Here is a 21,909-nt window from a genome sequence, read left to right on the forward strand (position 1 = left end):
TGTGCCGCTGTCTGTCTGACGGCCGTCTCTATATCTATCGCCCGGTTCCATCCGCAAGTGCCTTCTGTGGCTACGGTACGCGGTTTCCATTCGCTCGGAAGCAACTTCACCCTGTCCTTTACCGTGACTGCTCATCAACCAACGGCTGCCGCGAGATCGCAAGCAACCGTGACAGATGATCAGCGACAGGAACAACAGCCACACAACACCGACGCACCGTCCGGAAATTGGATCCTTATGGAATTCCGTACGCGGAGCGTGAGTGCGTGATGGTATCTGTTCTTGAACGGGTGACGATGCTAAAGCTACTCGGAAGACGGCGTCGTCGTAGCGGTGAAGGGACAAAGGATTTCCCACGAGGAAGATGAGCGCGACCACGACGACGTCGGCGACGCCGACAACAGCGACAACGGCTTTGTGTAATGCGATATAGTTTTCTTCGACGAATCGTTGTTTCGGGCGGGCGATTTCGTCCACGGTTGATGTTCACCGTGCGACGTGCTTCACTAGCGATGGCTTACTCGTCTGACTAACTCGCTGGAAGTAAATGCAGAACCGCGATGGGCGATGGGGGAAGGTGGGCGAGCGTGGTATGGAAAAAAAATGACCCACCCTTCCTTGCAGCTAGATTATCGAGCTACACTAAAAAGCGTGCCTCGCTCGCAGCCCATCGCACCATCGGGAGGCGCCAACCAGTGTGAAGAGGGAGGAACCAACAGCGTCATTATCATCCCCCCGAGGGTAAAGCATAGGGGGGGTGACACAGGGACAAGACGAAATCCACTCAGTGTGAAATAGGCCACGTGGGCTATTCAAAATTGCTTGCCGTATGGCAACGCTACCTGCATGACCATGGAACCGCAGAACAAAAGCCAACACCATGGAAAAATGGCCATGCAGATATGGGGCATGGTGGTGCTGAAACTGAAAGGAACGCAAACACACCAGCCAGCATACTCTTTAAAAATACAAAAGAATGATGAGTTGCCGGTCCGGTGCTTGGGGAGAAACATTGTGACGACAGATAATGCGGATCCACGTTGCCAAGTGGAGCCAAACCGGAAAAACTGAAGAGTGCCGTCGAGGAGTGGTCGAGGTAGCCGAGACGAGTGGCGTGTACGTGCCGTGTGGAAGAGGAAACACGGAACACGGATCGTGTCACATGACTGCATTGGGTCGTCTAGCAAAAGGGAAGTGCGAGCGAAAGCGGGACAGAAGATGCAAACCTCCAAATCCCCAACTCCGGGCGCTTGCCGGGGGAGCATTATCACCCGGCATTTATAGAGCAGGCCTGGTGTCCCTCCGAGTTGGCGCCTAACAATGATGTTTATTTACGATTGTCGCCAGACAACGAGCGTGTGTGTGTGAGCGAGAGTGAAGCTGCCCATTGTACGCTGGTGGTGTCCTCGCACAACAAAAAAACCCTCACAATCTCCTGCGGTTGCCGTTGTCTTGACGATAGGGGATGATGGCGCTCTTTCGCTCTCCCGTGAGACACACATGCGCACAGATTTTGTTTTTGTGTCGTGCCGAATCGTTGTTTTCCATCCCATTTTCTTGCAGCGAGCTTGATGTGCGGGAAAATGGGATGGAAGATGAGTTTTCCCCGTAGTCAACTTCTGTAGGGTGTATCGGTAAAATGCACACACACAGTACGCGCGTTGTGAATGGACTCGGGGAGATTTTTTTTCCGTTGGTTTGGGTGCGCCGGAACCTCGCAAATGTCTCACGGTGTATAGCTTTACGGGAAGCTTGGAGTCTAGGAAGTGAACTTTTCTAGTTGCAACCTGATGGTTTGATGCAGTGCAGTGGCGTGAAATATTTCTCTCCGGAGGGAATAGATTGATGTGTTTGGCTTGCTGATGGTTTCCTCAAACATCGTCGTCGGAATATTGGAACCTGAACCCTACTAAACGTATCCTGGAAAATTTAATTTTTCTCTAACTTCGGAAGTAAGCAAGCTGGTGAATCAATATTTTAAGGACACTTTGACTCTGAGGGATACAAAGGGTTGTCATCAGACTTTGGAAGTCAAAAGGATGTCTGGTGGGACCACACCACTTACTTTGCATAGCATGAGTTGTTATGAATTGGTTGCAGAGTGTTAGATAGATTTTATTAGATCGTTCCATCTTAATCTCTTTACCTTTCAGAACTAAAACTATTAGATTTCCTTCCGTCTGTAACGATATCCAGAGCTCTAGCCGACCAGAAATAAGACAACTATACGGACCTCTAGAGTCTTTTTGTTGGGAAACACCACCTGTGTTCTACTCTATCGAGGCTAGCAAGTCCGATAATAAATAATTCAATAAAAAGTCCATATACAGATCTTTGACACCAATATTGCATAACTTCAGGCGTGTAAACATATTTATGTACAAAGAGATCTTTCGTCTGCTAGATTTGAGATTTTCCACTTTAGAGAGATCCATACGTTGCTACATAGAGAGTAAAAAATTATCTAAAGCATAAGATTTCACAATGTAAACACTTGAAGTTGATTTTTAAAAATTATTTACTCCAACAATACCTTAAATTAGCACAAAAATCGGACTGCGATCTTTAACCTACCTCACTACCACCAAAAAGTCATATCAAAGTCAAATCTCTCTCCCATGAATCTTAGCATACACAAAATATTTTCTTTCAAATCTATCTGTTTTCCGTCCTGTCATTAAATCACCTTGAAATTCCCCCCACGCTCCATCTCCACTTGGATGGTTTGCAGTGTCAGCTGAATGTACGCAAAAGCAAAACCTTAGCAACATGACCAACCCCCCTCCCTAATGCTAGAGGGCAGCTATGTGCCCCGGTGGTCGTTCCAACGGCAAAATTCACCTCCAATAACTGTCACACTTTGGCTGGTCCGTTGGAATGCTGGGAAAGCGAGGGCGGTCCCCATAGAATCACCGGAACATAATTTTCCTTTCCCACACCTTCCAGCAAGGTTGAGTTGAGAATGTTTTTTTGTTTGTTCTTTAGCTCCCTCGCCCAAGTTGGAAAACCCCTCAAAACAAGTCGTTTAAGTTAAAATATCTACAAACTCTCCGTTCGAGAGTGGGACACACACGCACACCGCACAAAAAAATAACCCGCAAAACCGGGGCAAGGTTGTTGCGTTTTGTTTCGGTGGTCGTCGGTGGAAAACTTATCATAAATTTTCTTTCTCCACAAACATCGAGCGAGAACGAGGCGTAAATTATTGCTTGCTTCGTTCCGGGAACCAACGGAACGCAGAGCTCTCTGGTCGGAACAACTCGTCTGCTTGTTTATCGTCTAGTAGCGATCGGGGAAAAGGAAGAAAAAAAAGCACGGAAGGAAACTCGGTACGCCCGGGTTATGATTATGATTTCATTCTCTAACCCGGTGCGTGTTTCTACGTGCTGGGAGGAAAACTTAAAAATAGCTTCCTACCGCACGCCGCGAACGAAAGGTGTGCGTTGTCTGCGGTTCCAAAACGATGCAGCGAGCACACGGGGAGCTATCGTTCGCGTTTGCACACGGCAGAACCGATTAAGTCGAGTGTGCTACAAGCGCCCGGAACGCTTGTAAGTGTTTTCTGCTTCGTATGCCCATTAGTGGCGGTTTTCATTAGCATTATCTGGAAAATGGTTTCAAACCACTTCTGGGGCGCTATAATCGCCGAGTAACGCTTTACGGTGCAAAAGGATGGCTTGAGCAGTAAACATCTTCTTAAGCAGGAAACCTCTTGAGGGAGTCATTTCTCGACAAGTGTTTATTGCTTTGTGGGAAGTGGTAACCGATACCGATCTCACTTGAGGGGGGGGAAGCATGTCGAGGTTGTGTCTGTCACTGCATGGCATGCGACTCGCGTGTTTGAATTGACAGGTGCCAATTGTGTGACAGCTAGCGGGGACGTTGATTGATGTGATGCTACCTCTGCTGGGTGTGAGAGCAAATTAAGGAGAGAGAGAGAGAGAGAGAGAGAGCGACTGTTAAAGAGTCAGACACTTAACTCCTTGACTTGGGCAGCATGCTGAGATGGTTCTGATTGCGACGAAAGTACATCCGATACTGCTGGTTGAATGAATGGGAGCTAATTGAGCTGTTCTTGGCGATCGCTTTCAGCACCTGTCAGACGAACTGTGAGGAAAGGTGCAAACTACATGCTGCCCATCTACATCACAGCGGGAATTGGGGTGGGATGAATTCTGCAATATGCGATTGAAGCTCAACTCAAAAAAAGTATTTTTTAAATAAATTACAATATTTGATGAGAGCCTCTTTTTTTTTAAATTTTTAGGAACTCTTACTTAATATAAAATTTATAAAAATTTAAATATGTAATATATCTTGACAAAGGATTTCACATCACTTTTTTATATATAATTTCTATTCGCAAAAATCCTGGTCGCTGCACCAGCGCGGCTGGCCCTCTGGCGGTAAAATCCTAAACTATTATTATTAAGTACTTCTCTAGTATATTACTCCATTCTTTCTTATCGAGCAAGTGAATCTACCGTAGGTGATCGTTTTATACCGAAATCTCTTCTGAAATTCCCGCTATGAATTGGTCACATTACCTGTGGATGCACTCCTTTACTAGCCACTCCAAGGTACTGCACGCGAAAATTCCTCACGATCCACCAAGACTCTCCCTTCCTCAATAAAAGAGCGTCTTTCGATGCGAAGAAAATGATTGCGAGATTAATCGCCATAAAATCCTCAACCATGGCATTTCCGTCCACATCATCACGCGTCTGCATGAATCCTCGCCAAAGTACCTTCTCGGGGCAAAAAACGGCGCTAACACAGGCCGTAGATCATAATCCAACAGCAGGCAAAGCAACTTTGCACGAGTCGGTGCGTTTCGTGATGGCTCGTGAACGATTGCTCGTTCCACCATCGCCGGAAATGAGGCAGATGCAGACGCTAATGGGGCACGCGAAGTGGAAAAAGTAAAGCCCGATGGAATAAGCCGGCGCATCGGACGAATCACGATCGCGAGCGGTAAGGCGTTGAACCGGATGAAGCAGTGGACCATCGCCGTGGAATGTCAATTCGTTTCGAGCTCATTTCAACGCCTGTCAAACAAAGTGTTTGGGGGAAAATTTATGCACCAGCACCGTACCGCACAATAGGTGGGGTGAAATGAAATAAAAGGGAATTACAATGGATCATGGTGTTTTAAGTGTGTTTTGTGTGTGATTTATTGTTTACGGTAATAAAGTGTATAGTTTTATATTGGCCCACAGAAGATTACACCTTGATTTTATTATGATTTATGAGGCTGTTTTGCTTGATATTTTTGAGAAAATATTTTAAAAAATAGTTTTCCTCTCTGAACCGAAATATTGTTAATATAAACAAAATGATGACGAGTTCAAGTACGACCCGATCTACTTCTTTTTGTTTTGACCTAAATAAAACACGCATAAAATTTGTTTGGCCGTCTTGTAGCTATTCTGACCCATTTTTCATCACGCACAACAATCCGCAACCCATGTCAGCGCTAAATCTAAAACAATTTGCTTTCCCACAACTCACAAACCGATCTAACCGCTTGAGATCGGGGACTACATCTTCGGCCCCGAGTCCCGATACGCGTACGAGAGAAAGTTGTCACCGGCCTTAACCACATCTCCATCACGCAGCAATGGGCACGCTCGTACGGACGGAAGCGTACCATAACTCATCGCTTATGCTCATGCCGTTGATTCATAATTTTGTACTGCGTGCGTGCAATTTCATCGTGCAAAAGAAACAGCGACGTGAAGACACTTGCTCCTACGGTCGCTATTAATTATTGCATTCGCGTTCACCAGTTTGCTGCGTGACATCGGCGATAAATCTTGCTGTGGTTTAGTGTCAGTGGGAGCCTGTGTGGTTTATGCGCCCGGTGGGTAATGGAGGTGACATGCTTTATGACTTCTGTGGCGAACGTTCTTCAAATTTTGTACTAGAATTATGACCCGAGAGTAAGTTGGAGACGATGAGGGAAGATTATGACTTTGTGCGATGTGTTTAGAGTGGAGATGACCGAGACTGAGCTCAGATACTTATATGGAGATTGATTTAATATTTTATCTAATAACTTTAAATTTAATGATAAGAAAAAAACATAGGAACAAATTTGAAACCTTTCGGAAGAACTTTACCAAAGAAAACGTCTATTACAGGCAAAAACCTAACCAAATCCATCGTTCCAGTTCCAACAAAAAACAGTTTGACACCCCTGACCAAATCAATCGATCGATAAGCGATCGATGGAGACGCATGGTGGCTTGTAGAATTGCACGAGAGATTATTTTTTAATTCCAACACCAAATATACTAAATTTTTGTAGCTTCCTGGACACGATTTCACTATCGACTCACTTAGCTTCTATCCAAAAATTTGCACTTAAAACTACAATCTTACGCACTAAAAAAATATTCCTTTTTGTTTGACTTTTTTTGTTTGTTAAATGATCTCCTTTCCCGAGGAAATTGAATTCGCTTCTGAGGAAAGGTGTTGCAAAAATCGGGACGACCGACTCCGGCCTTACATCGGGGAGCGAATATCGACACGGCCGGTAGGAAATCCGGTTCGGTGGTCGCACACACAATTGGCACCATCACCTAAGGGTGGCATCACCGTCACCAAGCTTCCCCGAACCCACACCGCACCGTATTCACCCGTTCCACCTCGGTCGGTACGTTCCTGGTACGATTTACTCAAATGCTAACTTTCTACATCGATTGTGTAGTCTAGCGCACGATCGTGATCGAGCTCTTCCCATCTGCCGGACATGCTCAGCTAGCGATAGTTAAGCGCTGTCGGTCCGGTTGAGCTGGCGGTAGAAATCACTCCCGATGGGAGTGATGATGGTGCATTTTTGCGGTGTCGGGCATAAGGAGGTGCGGTTGACACACCACACCTCCCATCGCTTACGGTGGGTGGTCACTTTTTCCCATCCCACGTTTCATCGTCGATGGAGACGCCCAGTCATCCATGCGGAACATTTCACTCTTACGCCTCGAAACCGCGTTCGCTATCCTTTTCCATCTCCCGCGCGCCCAAAGATCCATTTTATTACTGCTCCTCACACCTTGTTGGGATTAGGATTTGGGGGTGAGGGTTGAAATGTTATAATTTATAGCCTACCATCAAATACATTCTCCTTCGCCCACGGCTTTTTGCTTGAAAGCCGAAGCGATGTAACGAAAATGCAGTGCAGTGTTGAGAGAATGGATTTCATGGCGTGTGCAAAGTGATCGTCGGGGTTTCTTTTCCCTCCGCACAGCACTGGTCAGTGATCCAGCGTGTGTTGGTGTGTGCTGGAAAATTCGGTTTCGTCGATCGGCGCCGCTCGGTCGGCCTCGATCGAGTTGTTTGGTACGTTCTGGTGGGTCGGTTTATTGTTTCTTCACTCCTGCGAGTAAACAAACCGTGTGTCCGTTTTGAAAACTTTTAGCCAAGGTTTCGGTTGTTGGGGGGGAATATTTTCGTAGAATTATTCGATCGCTTTCGCTTGATTTTGCTTTGAAAATTAGTAAGAAAATTTCATTTTTGTCTCGTTTCTATTAACATGTTTTGGAAACAGGCACAATGTTTTCGATAAATCCATCCATTAACATAAAATTTAGAAAATGATAAAGCCATTAAAATAACACATGTTTTATTTACTTTATTACATTAATAGTTCTAAATGAGGCGATAAAGTTTAACCTAGATTCCTCAACGAATTAAACAACCGTAAAAATACCAACATTGCCTTGAAAGTCTCTACATTCCTAAAGAAATTCATACAAAAACCCACAACGTGCGTAAAAATACGTGGCGCGAATTTGTCACATTCCGGAAAGTACGCTTCACCTCTTCCCCTTAGCCTGCATCACTCGCCTGTCCATCCCCATCCGTCGATCGCATTGCATTGGTCGGATGCACTCGGTGGGAAACTCACTTCACCCATAATTAACCCGAGCGAAGAACGCGACTCTACGGGGGGGCGAAATCTTCTTGTGCGATCTACCGTCAACCGTTGGGTGTTATTATCTGCGAGCAGCTCAGCATGGCCATGGTTTCATAGTGGCCGGACTGCATCTCGCCACGGACAACCGCTCGTAGGTGGTGATGCTAACAAGAAAGGAACAGCCGTGAGAGGGGTGCATGTCCTGCGGGGTCGAGACGCTGCAGTCACTGCAGGAAGTGGAATCAGTTCATCAGTGTGCTAAATAGACCTATTTTTAGGGTGATCATTGCTGGCGCACTGCACAATGCACAAAGTGTCGGCTGGCGAAATATTCGGCAAGGTGGCTGTGAGGTTGGAGATTGTCGTCTTAATAAAGCGGAACGGTTCTTCGGTACTGATTGCAGTCATGCATGGTGCAAAGATAGTGCGCCAAGACGATTATATCGCAACGGATAGACATCTGGTTTTGAAGTTGCCGGTGATGTTGTTGTTTTTGTTTCAATCTAAAACTTAAAAATCTTAGCTAGACCTTGTACTCTATAGCGATAATTGGTCCACCAAACGGAGCCAGAAATAGCAGTTTTATATGACGACGAAGGACTTGACGACTGCGGCGTATAAATTGCTGTCCTAGGCTTAGAGTTCATGCTTGATTCTTGATACTGATCAAGACCACACAGGAGGCAAATCAAATGGAGAGTATTCATTCAAACAGTGATCCAGAAGAAGGATTCTTATTTTATTGGTGAGTGGTAGTTATGAGTGATAAGAGGATTGAAAAAAAAATTGAATGGAATTCGAGAACTGCACAATTCAAATCCCTACATCAACCTCTTCCAATGGCATCAGCATAATGTCAGAGAGATCCAGAAACCGAAAAGATCCTACTCATGCATTGTTGAAGTTCCTGATACCATTTCGATCCATTTTTAAAGATACGGTGTAATGAAGCTCTGTTATTGTAATAAAGTGACCACTAGTACTCTTATACAGGACAATGTCTTCAATATGGACAGAAGATCATCTCTGAACTCTGGCAATTCCAATTGATCTTTGAATGTTCAGTATTGACTGTTGAGATAATACGTCAGACTATGTTAGTCCATTAAACGCGCCTTATGATACCTGGAGTGTGGTTATTCTTGAGATTTGGATCTCAAAACGCGTTTTGGAAGATGAGATATAATTCAAATCAAATGCTTACTAGATAAGACTTTTTCCAAGGATATCATGTGGATGCCAGTCAGAATCTTGAAAATGTCTTCTTGGAGAACCTAAGACCTTAGCCTTAGTCAGAGGCACAAGACCTTTGAGTTCTGGTTAGCTCCAATTGCTGTTGAATTACTCAGTACTGACTGTGGAGCTAGGACGATTGACTGTCTTAAGCTTATAGGCATACCATCTAGTGCCTACCTCTGACACTAGATATTCATATAATATCCCCTCATAAAATACTGCGTGAGGTTACAATGCATTAGCAGGAAGTGTGAAGAAATGGATATTAATTTTTAAACCATCCCTGGATCATCTCTCTCAACCGATACTCAACGCCCACTTGTCATGTTGCACTATGACTCAATTTTTCTAAGTTACGTTAAAAAACGATGCATCATTTGTCTGCGTCATGCCCGCGTTACATCTTTTCTTGGCTCCGTTCCACATCTTTAGCCAGTCACAACAAACACATACCTTTGGCCGACCAGTGTCGATTATTGATCGCTTGGTCCACTCGGTCACGTCCATCAATTTGCAATCTATCTTCGTTCGTTGCATGCGCGGCGCGATGTGTCAACTGTTCGGAACCAATTTCCGTCCAGCGGTGGCAAAAGTCGCGACCCAACATGTCACCACCGTAGCAGCGGCAGCATCAGCGCACTTGACAGGCTAATTGAAAATGTCTGTTCTAGCGTGTGTACATTCATTCGCCGACGGTGCTGTCTTTTAAGTCTGGCTGCAGTCTAGCGATCGGTGCTTCCCATCGGTGTATCTTTCGCTTGGTTGCTGATCTCCCGTGCAACCCATGTCTTGGTACATTTTCATCCAATGTTGATCCATACGACGTTTTTCTTTCCACTCACGAGATGAAGAGTCGGATCGGTTGTCTACGGATTGTTTGCTTTCCACTTTCTATTTTCTCACTCTTCGTGTCCGTCGCAACCCACACGTGGAACATGTTTTTTGGGAGCAGCAACTCCTGCTGAAACTGATACACCCCAACCATGTCAGCATGGAGAACGCAGCACCTCGAGCAGAGCTTATGATGAACAGCTACAGCTAAATGCCTTTTGGGAAGCAAAACAAAAAACAACCAACACTCAAAACCTCGAGCCGAAAACAACATCTTTGATGTGGGCGTACGAACAACAGCCATAAGAGCGAGCGTTCGTACCCGAGCACCACACTCATCTGCTGTTGATTAATGAACGGCAGCATTTTCGGAAACGTTCGGTGTGTAGGCCACAAACTTTGGAGCATAAAAGATGCTATTAATTTCTAACCCGGCCCGATCTTGTGGGTGCCTCTGCAAATGCAGTCCGGTGACTCCCATCTAATAGTTTATCGTTTCCGGAATGACAAATTTCCGACATAGAGATTAGGGTTGGATGACGGTTTTGGGGGTTTTGCGAGAGTTTTGAAGTTTTGATATGTTGCAGCCATTAAAGAATGGATGAGTGAATCCACAGAAAGTGATGCCATTAATTTTGTGGGAAAGGGATGAAGTATACATAATATTTTGGGTATTAAACTGTTCACCATACGATTATCGTGTCCAAGCTGGGATGGGTTTTAATAAATTATTATTTTAAATTTTATAACGCTTATTAACTAGATTAATTTTCCTAAGCATGTTTTTAGTAAATAATGAAATGTTAGAATATTGGAATGATTTTAAATTAAGAAAATACTAGATTTATGAAAGAATAATTTTAACGCGTGCTCAAAAAATTAATAAAAGTAGTAAATTAATTGATAAATAAATTAGTATTAGAAATAAAAATAAAGTAATTATAATATAGTTAATAAAAAAAGATAATTTCATAACAAAATGAAGTAATACAGCAAAGAGATTAAATATTTAGAAAATTTTGTACAAAACATAAATTAATGATGCAAAATATAAAGTTCAGAAAGTAATATACTGAAAAATGAATAGGAAGTATTCAAAATCAGTTAAAAAAAAAGAAACAAAGAAAAACATAATTAAATTAGCAAAAACAAGACAAAAATAAGTACTATACTGATTGGACAAATGCTTTTGTATTACAGGAGTTTTTTAATCATTTTCGCAGAGACCACTAATAATTCAATAAATATTGATATTAAATATAAATAATAAAAAAGATAGATTATGAAACGAATAAATTACAGAAAAACGTACAAAAATAATAAAACATTGAAAAACGGATATTAAAAACCAATAAAAATAAAGCTTAAGTATCAACCACAGACAAAAATACAAACAAAACTAAATAAATAATAGTAGATAAGACCAAATAAAGGTAAAAAGATCCATTAACATTTTATTCATTACATTGCAATACACAGGCTCTGAAAACAGCATAAAATCAGACTCAAGAATAAAAAGCATTCAAATATAAGAAAAAAATCCAATTTAATCCAAAATGTAACAACATTTTTGCACCACACCGTGACCCCATATCCGTCCTCACATTGGCCGGCAACGGGCAACGTTCAAAAGCCGTCCACACCTTCTGCACCTTTGCGAAAATCGTAAGCTGTCACTTCCTTTCGACACATTCGTTTAAGAAGCTCAAATCACTCCCGACTTACGCGGTCTGCCCGGCCGTTGGCAAACGCCCGTGACTGACTCGCCGTTTCCAACTCGCCTGTTGGATAGCGCAAACCGAAAACCGGCAACCCTCTAGCAACATCACGCCCAGCAATCGGTTTCCGTTTGTGACAGGTCATGAAGCGGTCGGTTGATCATGGGTAGAGCGGTTTTGGGAAATTGTATCATATTACGAGGCCCCGCCTTTGGATGGATTTCCACCGGCGAGAAGCCGGTTCACCGGCCATTCTCACTGGCCTCACACACATCTGTGTGTTGTGATGTAGGTGACGTCCAGCGGCCGATCCGCGATGGACGTGACTTTCTGTGTGGTGTGTGGCGTATTTTGTCAGCGAACCGTGACAGGTGCATAGACGAACCACCTTCCCCAAACATTTAGCGACCGGGGGCACTATTTTTGTAACGAACCGATTCTCCGGTTTCGGACGGCTCAAGATTGTCTAGCTATTGGAACTGGCTTGGACGCGGTGGTGTTTTTTCGGGGGGGGGGGGGGGGGGTGTTTGTTTTTCTTTGCCTATGTTACCATAGTCCTCTACGTCCTTCGGCTCGGGAAAGTGTATTTCCCAGCGGACGTCAAAAAATTGTTTATTTTTTTCTCGATTTAAAAGAAAGCTATATTCCTGTGTGGAAAAAAAAAGCGTTGAGAAGCTGATGACTGAAGTCGAGTCTTATGTCTGGACTGGTCATGCATGAGTAGTGATGTTTAAAAATGTTGGAATGAATGCGGGAATTATACTTCAGAAAGAGTTTAAACGGATATGGAAGCTTCAATATGTTTTAATCGTGTTAAGAGGCATATGCAAGAGACATGGTCTATTCCATATATGCCAAAGGGCCATTTTTTACTATGCTTATTACATTAAGAAGTGTAAAATTTCATATCAGTAGCTTAATATAAATAGCAAAATCCGGAATTATTTATTTTAAATTTATAAATTATTCCTCCAGATCTAACGAATAGTTCATACGGCTCCATTTCTTGAGGGACATTTGTAGGGTTCTGATCTCTTCAGGGGTCGGCACACTTAACATTGAAAATTGAAATTTTATGTTGGAATTATTCCATTTTCTGAATTTGAATTAAATGTTTCAAAATGTGTATGAAGTAATAAATAAATCATTAAGCATAGGTATAACTAATCATACCGTATGATTTGTTCGAAGCATGAATCAGCTGTTAGTTACTTGTTTCTTGTCTCTGCTGATTTCCTGGTTCGTGTCTCGGATGGAGCTTCGTAAGTCAAGTCTTCAACCAAATAGATTGATTTTTGAACGATTTTGTTTCAAATGTTGCAAAATAATTTAATAAACAAAAAATACAATAATCTTGTAACATAAATAAGGTTGAGAAAAACTAATAGATAGAAATAACATTAACCGCCTACCTAAAATGAAAATGAAAATAAATAACATTAAAAGATACATAAATAAAAATTTTGTCTTTAAAAAATTAATAAAAAATTAAATAAAAATCGCTTGAGTTACACATTTCGGCCACATGCTTCAGCTACATTAAAATAATAAAGAAGAGAGTGGGATTCAAACTTACTTACTTCAAACAAGATTTCATTTCAAACAACCAAAACTTACGTATTTCTTTCTCATAATCAACCGAGTCCGCTCGGCGTCCCGAAAGTGTATGCAATCACAATATCATCTGAAAAATCAATTACAGACAGCGCCTGACATTTACGACTCACCCGCAGTGCAATGCCCACGGGCGGTTGATCTAATTTATTCCGCCCAAATTTGGATGCCGGTGGACAACCGTTTAAGGCGCGCGCGGCGGGTGAGTGTTTCTGCTGTTGTTGTTTTTATCTCTCGTCTTTCTTTCCCGCTGCTGTAGAGACTCATTCGAAGCGTTATTATAATAGTGTTTTTTTTCCTTCGCTAGCTTTTGGCTTGCTCCACGAACGTCCAACGCCGGTCGCTCAAATCACCATCGGAACAAGCCATTAAGCCAGCGAGATGACGAGAGGGCGATAAAACGTTGAGGCAAACACGCGTCTGCCGGGTCACGATCTTTACCGGTTCCGAAATGTTTGGCCGGATTAGAGTGGGAGGCGGGCCACTTTTGGCGGGCTAGTGGACACATCAACCCACGGCATGATTTCACCCGTCTGGAGGACTGGAGGAAGCCATTGAGATGGTTTGACTTTGGGACGGTCAGCTGTTTCATTCACTTGCACTCTCTTGGAGGGTTGGAAGCGCAAACCATCGCTAGTGAAGCATGTCACCGATCTTTCAACAATATCACTGCTGGTGAAGTTCTGGTCATGATTATGGTTTCTTGATTCACCCTTCGTGACCACTCTCGGTGACGGGATGGAACATCACCCTTACATTCACAACTCGTTCGCAAACCTCTGTAGATGGCATCAACCGACCGGCACTGTCTCCGTCAGGGTCTTCTCCAGCCTGCTCGGAATGCACCCGCTAAACAATCGATGCAGCTAATTCTTCCCGGAAAGGAAACGTAATTGTTTCTGTCCCCTAGGAGAAAGCCGATCGTTTGCACCAATGCATTCTCTAGTGGTATGGTTGAATGGCACTAGCGGTTGGTCGCGTTGTTGTCACTCGTGAAGAGGTTTTTTTGTTTTTTGAAAGCCCCCTACGCAACAGTGAATTTGATTTCCTCGCGAGGGGTAATAAGAAATAATAAAGCTCATTAGCTTACTGAGACTTCAAGACGTCACCACAGAAGACGAGGTCTCTAACCAGTTAATCGGTTAATGCATGCTAATCAAGAGAAGCTTCTCAATCACGTGGGCATGTTGCAGCTACAATTGCTAGCGATCTTTCTTGTACGACATCATTGTAATCATCGCCTCAAAGAGACCAGACTCTTCCCACCAACACTAATTGGCCAACCGTTTTGCTTCCGAATCGAGAATGTCTGTCGACCATCTGATGGAAACTGGTTGACAGGCAAAGCGCGCTCGTTTTGGGAACTTGTTTCTTCCAGTGCTCAATTTCTGGAGCACCGATTGACGGGCGTTCTGAAATGGAACCGAATAGCATTCCATCGCCGTAAGCGGCAGTTGAAGATGAAACCAGAACCAGCCTCCGGGAATCCGATTATAAAATGACGAATGAACGAATCGAACCATTTAGCGAGTTGATACGCTATGTGCTGTGCGATAGCAATAATACACAGCGTAAGGGATATAAAGTTGACTGATTTATGTTTGAGCTTGTGTTCTTCTTACGTAAAGGAACTGCTTTTTCTTGTTTATTGACATAAAAAATAAAAAATAAATAAAATGAGACATAAATTTAATACAAGTTTACTATATTCATTCAAAATACTGACGAAAAAATACATCCAAAACACCGAGAAACCTAGCAAATTGAGTAAATAAATTAAAAAACAGTATATTTAACAGAAAAACTTGATAATAAATCAACAAAGCAGTTAATTATTAATCTATGAGCTGTTTATTCGCAGCTTCTGCAGTCGGGATAAATGAAACGGAAAATACCCTGAAGCTCTACAAATGTTTGCACATTGTAGGGCTCTGAAGCTTGGAAGCTTGAAAAAGCGCCTGAAAGTATGCACACCGCACAGCTCCTCTGTGTTGAAATTTCAGTTTGGGCTTTGCGAGCACTATGAACGTTGGTGGTTGAATTATTTTAATAAATTTAATACAATAAACTGTAATGGATTTTACATTGATGAAATAAATAGGAAATAATAAAAAACGCCTTAAAGTTTATTATCATCTCGATTGCTATAAGTTTTTAATTATTTGAAAATCATATTTAACATTCAAATATCTGAAAAAATTGGCAAACTTTAAAAGAATTTTTATACAGAAATAAATCAAATAACGTTTAATGTACATTATTAACAGAAAAATATGTTTGCAGGCTTCTCAATCAAAACCATACTATAATCTCAAATGCTCTTTGAACGCCCAAGCGCACATGCGTGGCAGAAAACGTATTGTTTTGCGTTCCACCACCATCAAAGATGGATTATTTTTGGACCGTTTATTATTTCCTTCCCATGGTAAGGCAACACACGCCTCAAACGGTTTTGCTAAGAGCCGCAGAAAAATATGCACAAACTTATCGACGACATTCTTCACAGATGAGTTGCTTGGCGAGAAATTTCTTCATATTTTCTTCCACCCATTAGTCAATCCGCATTCAGGTGTGCGACCACCAATTGTACATACAATTTGCATCGGCACCCGACGACTGGTTACATGTGTGTTGTGCCAACGAAAATTTTCACTACATCATAATTCCCTCCTGTTTATGAACGATTGCTAACCAGAAGACAGTCACTTGTCCGTGTGCCAAACGTTTTTTCGCTTTTCCTTTTCCCCATCACCGTGAGATGGATGAGTAGTCAGGAGACTACTAAATAAATCTCCATCTTATTTCTATCCTACCCATCGCTCGTTGCGAAGTTCATTTCGTCACGTTTTCTTCCTCCCAATTCAAGGAATACCTTACCGCAGAAGGCAGCGTCTGTTGTGCAGTTTCGCTGCGAGGATAAAATATTAAAATGTGAAAATAATCAATTAACCAAGCGAGCCAGTTGAGGACGTGCCAAATGGAAGCAGATACCTTGTGTCACTGGCCAGAGGAGTTCGCGAACAGCTCATTGGCGCCTTTTTCGCGAAATGAGAAGGTGGAGAAGAAGCTAGCAGCGTGACAGGCAGCGTAAATTTGACGATCCATGAACACCGAAAGCCGAGGTAACCAGATCGCAAATACCTGACACGGCATTTTATTTATGGAATGGAAATGGAAACTGAATTTAGAAAGATATTTTACGTGGGGAAAATTAAACATTATGTTATGACTTTTGAGAAAAATAATCCGGAAGATATAAATGGGAAACAAAGTGCAGAAGGCAACAGATGTCATGTTTCCACTCAACAACTACAAGCGAGCCATATTTTTGCGGCACATGCCATCGACGTTTATATGTATTAATAGCTCTCATCGACCATTAAGACTGGATGTTCATTGACAAGAATCAATATATACATTTTCTAATAACTACTTTCATGGTCAATTTCAACTCCGATCATCTTCTCATATAACACAGCCTCTTCTCATCTTTGATGTCCGATAGTTGACAATTACTTAAACAATCAACCGAGCACCCCGATACGCTCTAGTTCCGCCTGAATGATTTACTCATTAGCAGGCAGCCAACAGAACCAACCAAGAAAGTCAAAAACAACACTTGCATAACCTTGTAAAATGATCACTGCACGAAAATATACCCACGTGCTCTAGTTTCAACGTCAAACTTCAAGCCACCCGCTCTTGACAAGCTGAGCACGGTTGGAAAATTTTCCATTTTCTGTTTCCAAAACAAACAGTCGCGAGACGCAAAGCAAGCAGTCCCTTGTCCAAGACTTAGCACACGAGGTCAAACGGTTGCCGTGCGTTAAAACAACGCACGACTCCCCCACCCAGACGATCTATTAATATCTGGTGCGAGGGAACAATTTCTATTGAAGTTGCACACACAGAGAAGACAGAGTGCTTTGTTTTCCCTGAATTTATCGAACAAGGGAGACGAATACTCTTGTGTTAATCTTATTTTGTTAAATAATATTATATACCTTCCCCGAGGAAATTGAATTCTCTTTTGGAGGAAGGTATTCCAAAAACGGGAATGGCACTCAGACCTATTACGGACCCAGAAAGCGAAGACCGCCGCGCCTGCGAAACAATCCCATCTTCACACTCATCTGCAGCCTGCCCAACAGTTTCACAGTCCCGGGGTAAAGAGATGAACCAAGACCAATCACATCCGATAGAAGATTCAAAGCTCCCGCCGGGAACGTAACATTCAAATTCGCCTCAGCTTGATAAGAAGCTGGAAGGAATCTGTATGTCCTAGTTCCGAGCGGGGGTTCGAAGCTTTACCTTCCGCTAGTATCAAGAATCCATCCCGTCCGGGGTGTGTTTGACTGTCGGCGTGCAATAGAGTGAGCCGTGAAGGGAAGGATGTGCAGTGCAGGGCTTGCCTGTTCCGGGCCCTTGTAGTAGCTGTCTGTAGTGCTAAAGTTTTGCTTTTGATAGAACACGGTCTGTCGATGGAAACGGTCAAAGTTCGGGGTGGGTTTCTTGTGGAGCGCCTAGCATGCTACGCTAGCGATGGTTTGTGGTCCGGTAGTCTCGTGATCGGTGCGGCTGTGTGTGGAGAAGAATGCGTGAAATTCAATATCGTTATAGGTGAAGATCACCAATACATGTATAGTGCAGAGGGCAATAGAAGCGATATTACGATTCTTGGAGAAGATGAAAAGGTAATAATGTCTGGATTTTGTTGTACATTCTTCAGATATTTTCTCTCAAATCGCTGAAGGCAATATTGTTTAAATTAATATCTCCTCAACAGAACTCAAAGGCACGGATAATCCATATAATCCATATTATTGCTTTTAGAACTGAATATATGTTCGCTCAGTAGCTCCGTTAACGCTTCTATTACCAAGAATAAATGGATGCAGCACGGATAATCCGTATGAGTATACAGGGCGAAATTACTTAGAGTTTAGGGAAAAATTCTAGAGCAATCTTTTATGTCTTGTAAACGAATTTCTCTACTCACATATGAACAAATGAATTTCTTAATAAATGTAAGTACTTAAAGTCTACTAAGGAAAATCTTCCCTCTGGGAGGATCGCTCGCACCTTAATAACGCATACCAACATCAACCTTGCTTCTTATTGACCATGTCTCACAAGACGCGTGCGCAATCCATTAACAACATCCCGCCGTGCGCGTGTGTGTCTGTGTGTTTGCTATTCCAAACCAACTCGCCAGATGGGAAAGCCGGCCCAAACCCGAAACGGAGTCGCCCAGTCGTTCACGAACAATTAACGGAAAATGTGCCACCGAACCTTCCGACAGCCCGGAACCCGGCACGCAGTCCAACGCGAAGGTCTATTTTTGGTTCTCACTCACTTTGGTGTCAGATCCGTGGCCGTGCGCGTTGGACGTGAGATGTCCAATCTTTGATGCTCGTATGGTGGTTTCGTATGGTTAATTAAGAAATGTTACGTTCCAAAGCCGTAGCAGCAGTGTAGTGCTGGTGAAGTACGTGCGCTGTGAGGTAGTGCATTGACCACGACGGATCTTCCTGCATGGAAATTAATTATCCGTACGAAAGGGAGTGAGCTACCTTGAGTGGTTGCAGTTAGCACATCATTCGGCCTACGATACGCTGTGTGAAACTAAATCGGGCAGGTCGAAACACGGTCGGCGATCAGATGTGATTGAGATCCGGGCGGTCTAAAGTAGCTTCGAATGCTGTCATGGGAAAACTTTGAGTGGGTTTCCATTTGGAAATAGAATGTTGAAGCTTCCCCCAGAAAAAGAGCTGTACAAAATGGAGAAGCAAGACAGGAGCCAGAGAATGTCCAGATAGGATCATATTGCTCCACCTACCTCAGCTCTTAGCATCGCAAAAAAGAATAAAATTTCCACTGACCAATAAAGTGACAGAACAGCATTGCCACAGACCAAAGGCGAAAAGTAAAACATATTTTCCCTTCCAGGAAAAAAAAACTCCGAGAGTAACTACTATTCACTTTCTTTTTTTCCTTACTTTCGTTTGGGGTAAGTTCATCCCCCAACACGACCAATGGAGAAAATGGGAAATTATTCTATTTCCTTCTATTCCTTTCTTCCATCAGCGATAAATGAGTAAAACTGTCTTACAAAAACAAAAAAAAACTCTCTCTCCGCTATCAAAGAGGATCTGTGGAAAAGGGGAGAAAAAAGATTTTCCCTTGCTTAGCCCTAGCCCGTGGGTAAATAATAACCGTTCCACCCCGTATGGCTGTGGGTGTACGGCCATCTCCTCATGGTGGAACTGGTGGATAACACAAAACGAAACAGCAAAAAAAAAGTATGGAGAACTGTGCGAAAGGGAGCAATTGATGGTTCCGGTGTGCGAATCACACACGCACACGCTAGAGGAAGTGAACTAGCATTCGATGTTGGGGGGGGGGGGGGTTGAAGAATAGGGGAGGAAAACAAAAAATTCCACGGGGTGGGTTGAATGAGCGAAAAAAAAAACCTTTTTCCCGGCACTCCACGGTGTTGAAGGGCAGTACATAAGAACGAGGAACAGTGGGACGTTCCCTGTCAAGGATGAGCGCAGAAGAGCGAGAGAAAAAAAACTGTTTTTCCCTGGGAGGAAAATCTAGGGAAAAAATTTGCGCCAGAAGGACTGCGGCACCGTATTGTGTGGGTCTAAGTGGTCTTCGTGCGATCACACGCTGAGAGAGGGATGCTTTTTTATGCTTTCCTTCCTTCTTTGTGTCAGAGCTAGGTGTGAAAAATGTTACTCTTTTTTTACATAAACGTCCTTGAGATTGGTGCACGTTCTATGATTGGACGGTATGAAAAAAACTGGGATGTGTTTTTATAAATACATTTTTAGTATGGAAGGTCTTTTCAAGGTATTTTGTAGCTCTTTTTGGGGCAGCTGGAAGATTTAAATAAAACAGTTATTATAATGTGGAAAATACCGCAGGGGAACCGTTATTTCCATTTGAAAACGCTCTTCGTAGAGTTATTATAGCTGTATCAATGGTATACTTAAAAACTTATAGCAATTTTATAGCACACAATTTTATGAAGAACTGTTTGTAAGAGTTTTAATTATTATGAAATTTGGCAATAACAGATCAATTTATCATAATAATATGAGTCTTCCCTCAACACGAATATATTTTCTGACAATTAACATTAGGCTTTAAGTGTTAGAAGTATTTTTCAATACTAAGTCATACTTCTCTTGGATGATTTGCTAACTCAAGTCAATAGCTGAACAAGTTCAAGTATAAAAAAATATTAACAGTTGCTCTCGGTATCAGCTGGTAAGACGAAGGAAAAGATATCAAAATCCATCCAAACCGTGTCCCTTTCCTTATGACTGAGGACTGAGTATCCTGCAACGGGCTAATGAAGTCAATGACACCAGAATAAGTAGACCTAAGACGCGAATGAAATCTCTAAAGAAGCTAATGTCTCTATAAACTGACTAACCAACCAATCAGTCAGCTGTCAGAAATAACAGACAAAGACCTTTCGAGGATGGACAGCCAAGAAGATGACGAAATTATTTGTTGTGCAATGAATAGTCCCTCTGACGGATGACTTTCAAATGAAAACAGGTATTAAATGGCATACTTTACACATTAATCTTTAATTTTTTTTAGATGTTATATAAAATATAAATATAAATAAAGCAATTATATATATTGTTTATTTATTCATAAAGAACGGCCTGGCCGTATTGCTAAAAGCTAAAATACAAATGTAAGTACAATTCACGATGGTTTGGAAACATTTCCTTCTCCAAACCGTGTAAGGGCACCTTATCCCGGGTGAGCTCGGTTGAAATAAAGCAAATATATAACATTTGAATCTTTAAGATATAATCCGTTCAATACCAATTTCTATAACATCTTTGAATATCACAGTTTTATAGCAAAAATAATAAATTTGCCTTTTCTCTTCACATGACCTTCTAAAAATATCTCAAGCAGTTTAGAACGAGCCTTAATAGTTCTTCTGCCATGATGAAGTCTTTTGTTGGATACGATCCAAACGAATGCAGACAGAAAAATATAAATTGTCTTAGAAAACTCTCTCATATGATTCTGATGAATCATGCACAAGACAGACGACGATGCAACGCACTGCCAAATAGCAGTTTGCTGACGGACGTTTCTTCGAGCCATCATACAATTGAATAGCTCAGGCAAAATATAAGAGGACGTCCCGCATTTAATAAGCAATTTTTCATAGCTCCAAACGTTTGGGAACTACTCATAACCGCAGGTCATTTTGTCACGCATCCAACAGAAAAGCGAAACTGTTCTTCATGATGCGGAAGCAGCGTTGTTGATGAGTTGCGAGATTTTAATAATTTTTCCACCGGCGAGCTCTAGAGGCCCAACCACCACGCGTAGGGTACAGCTCGAGCGAAACGGGGCACATAAATTGAGCCTCATTTAGATAAATCGCTCATCCAGCCCACCGGACCCTTCCTTACGTCTCAAGAACCTGTCTCGGCTGCGGTAGGGCAGACATATTTTGTGCCGATCCTCGACCTCACCGCAGTCACTGATGGAGGTCCGTTTATCGTACGCCCATCATTCTGGCGCAAACATGCCAGAAATAGTTTT

The 21,909-nt window shown here is 42.5% G+C and overlaps 1 long non-coding RNA gene across 1 annotated transcript; it reads right to left on the reverse strand.

Annotated features, from left to right (window-relative positions):
- Positions 1-15,704: 15,704 nt before the first annotated feature.
- Positions 15,705-16,917, reverse strand: LOC118503787. The gene is made up of 3 exons (XR_004905214.1): positions 16,735-16,917; positions 16,309-16,458; positions 15,705-16,225 (listed from the first exon to the last, which is right to left on the reverse strand). It is a non-coding gene; the product is annotated as an uncharacterized LOC118503787 (long non-coding RNA).
- Positions 16,918-21,909: the final 4,992 nt, after the last annotated feature.

Source organism: Anopheles stephensi, chromosome 2 (genome assembly GCF_013141755.1).
Source record: "Anopheles stephensi strain Indian chromosome 2, UCI_ANSTEP_V1.0, whole genome shotgun sequence".
In the NCBI taxonomy this organism is placed as follows: domain Eukaryota; kingdom Metazoa; phylum Arthropoda; class Insecta; order Diptera; family Culicidae; genus Anopheles; species Anopheles stephensi.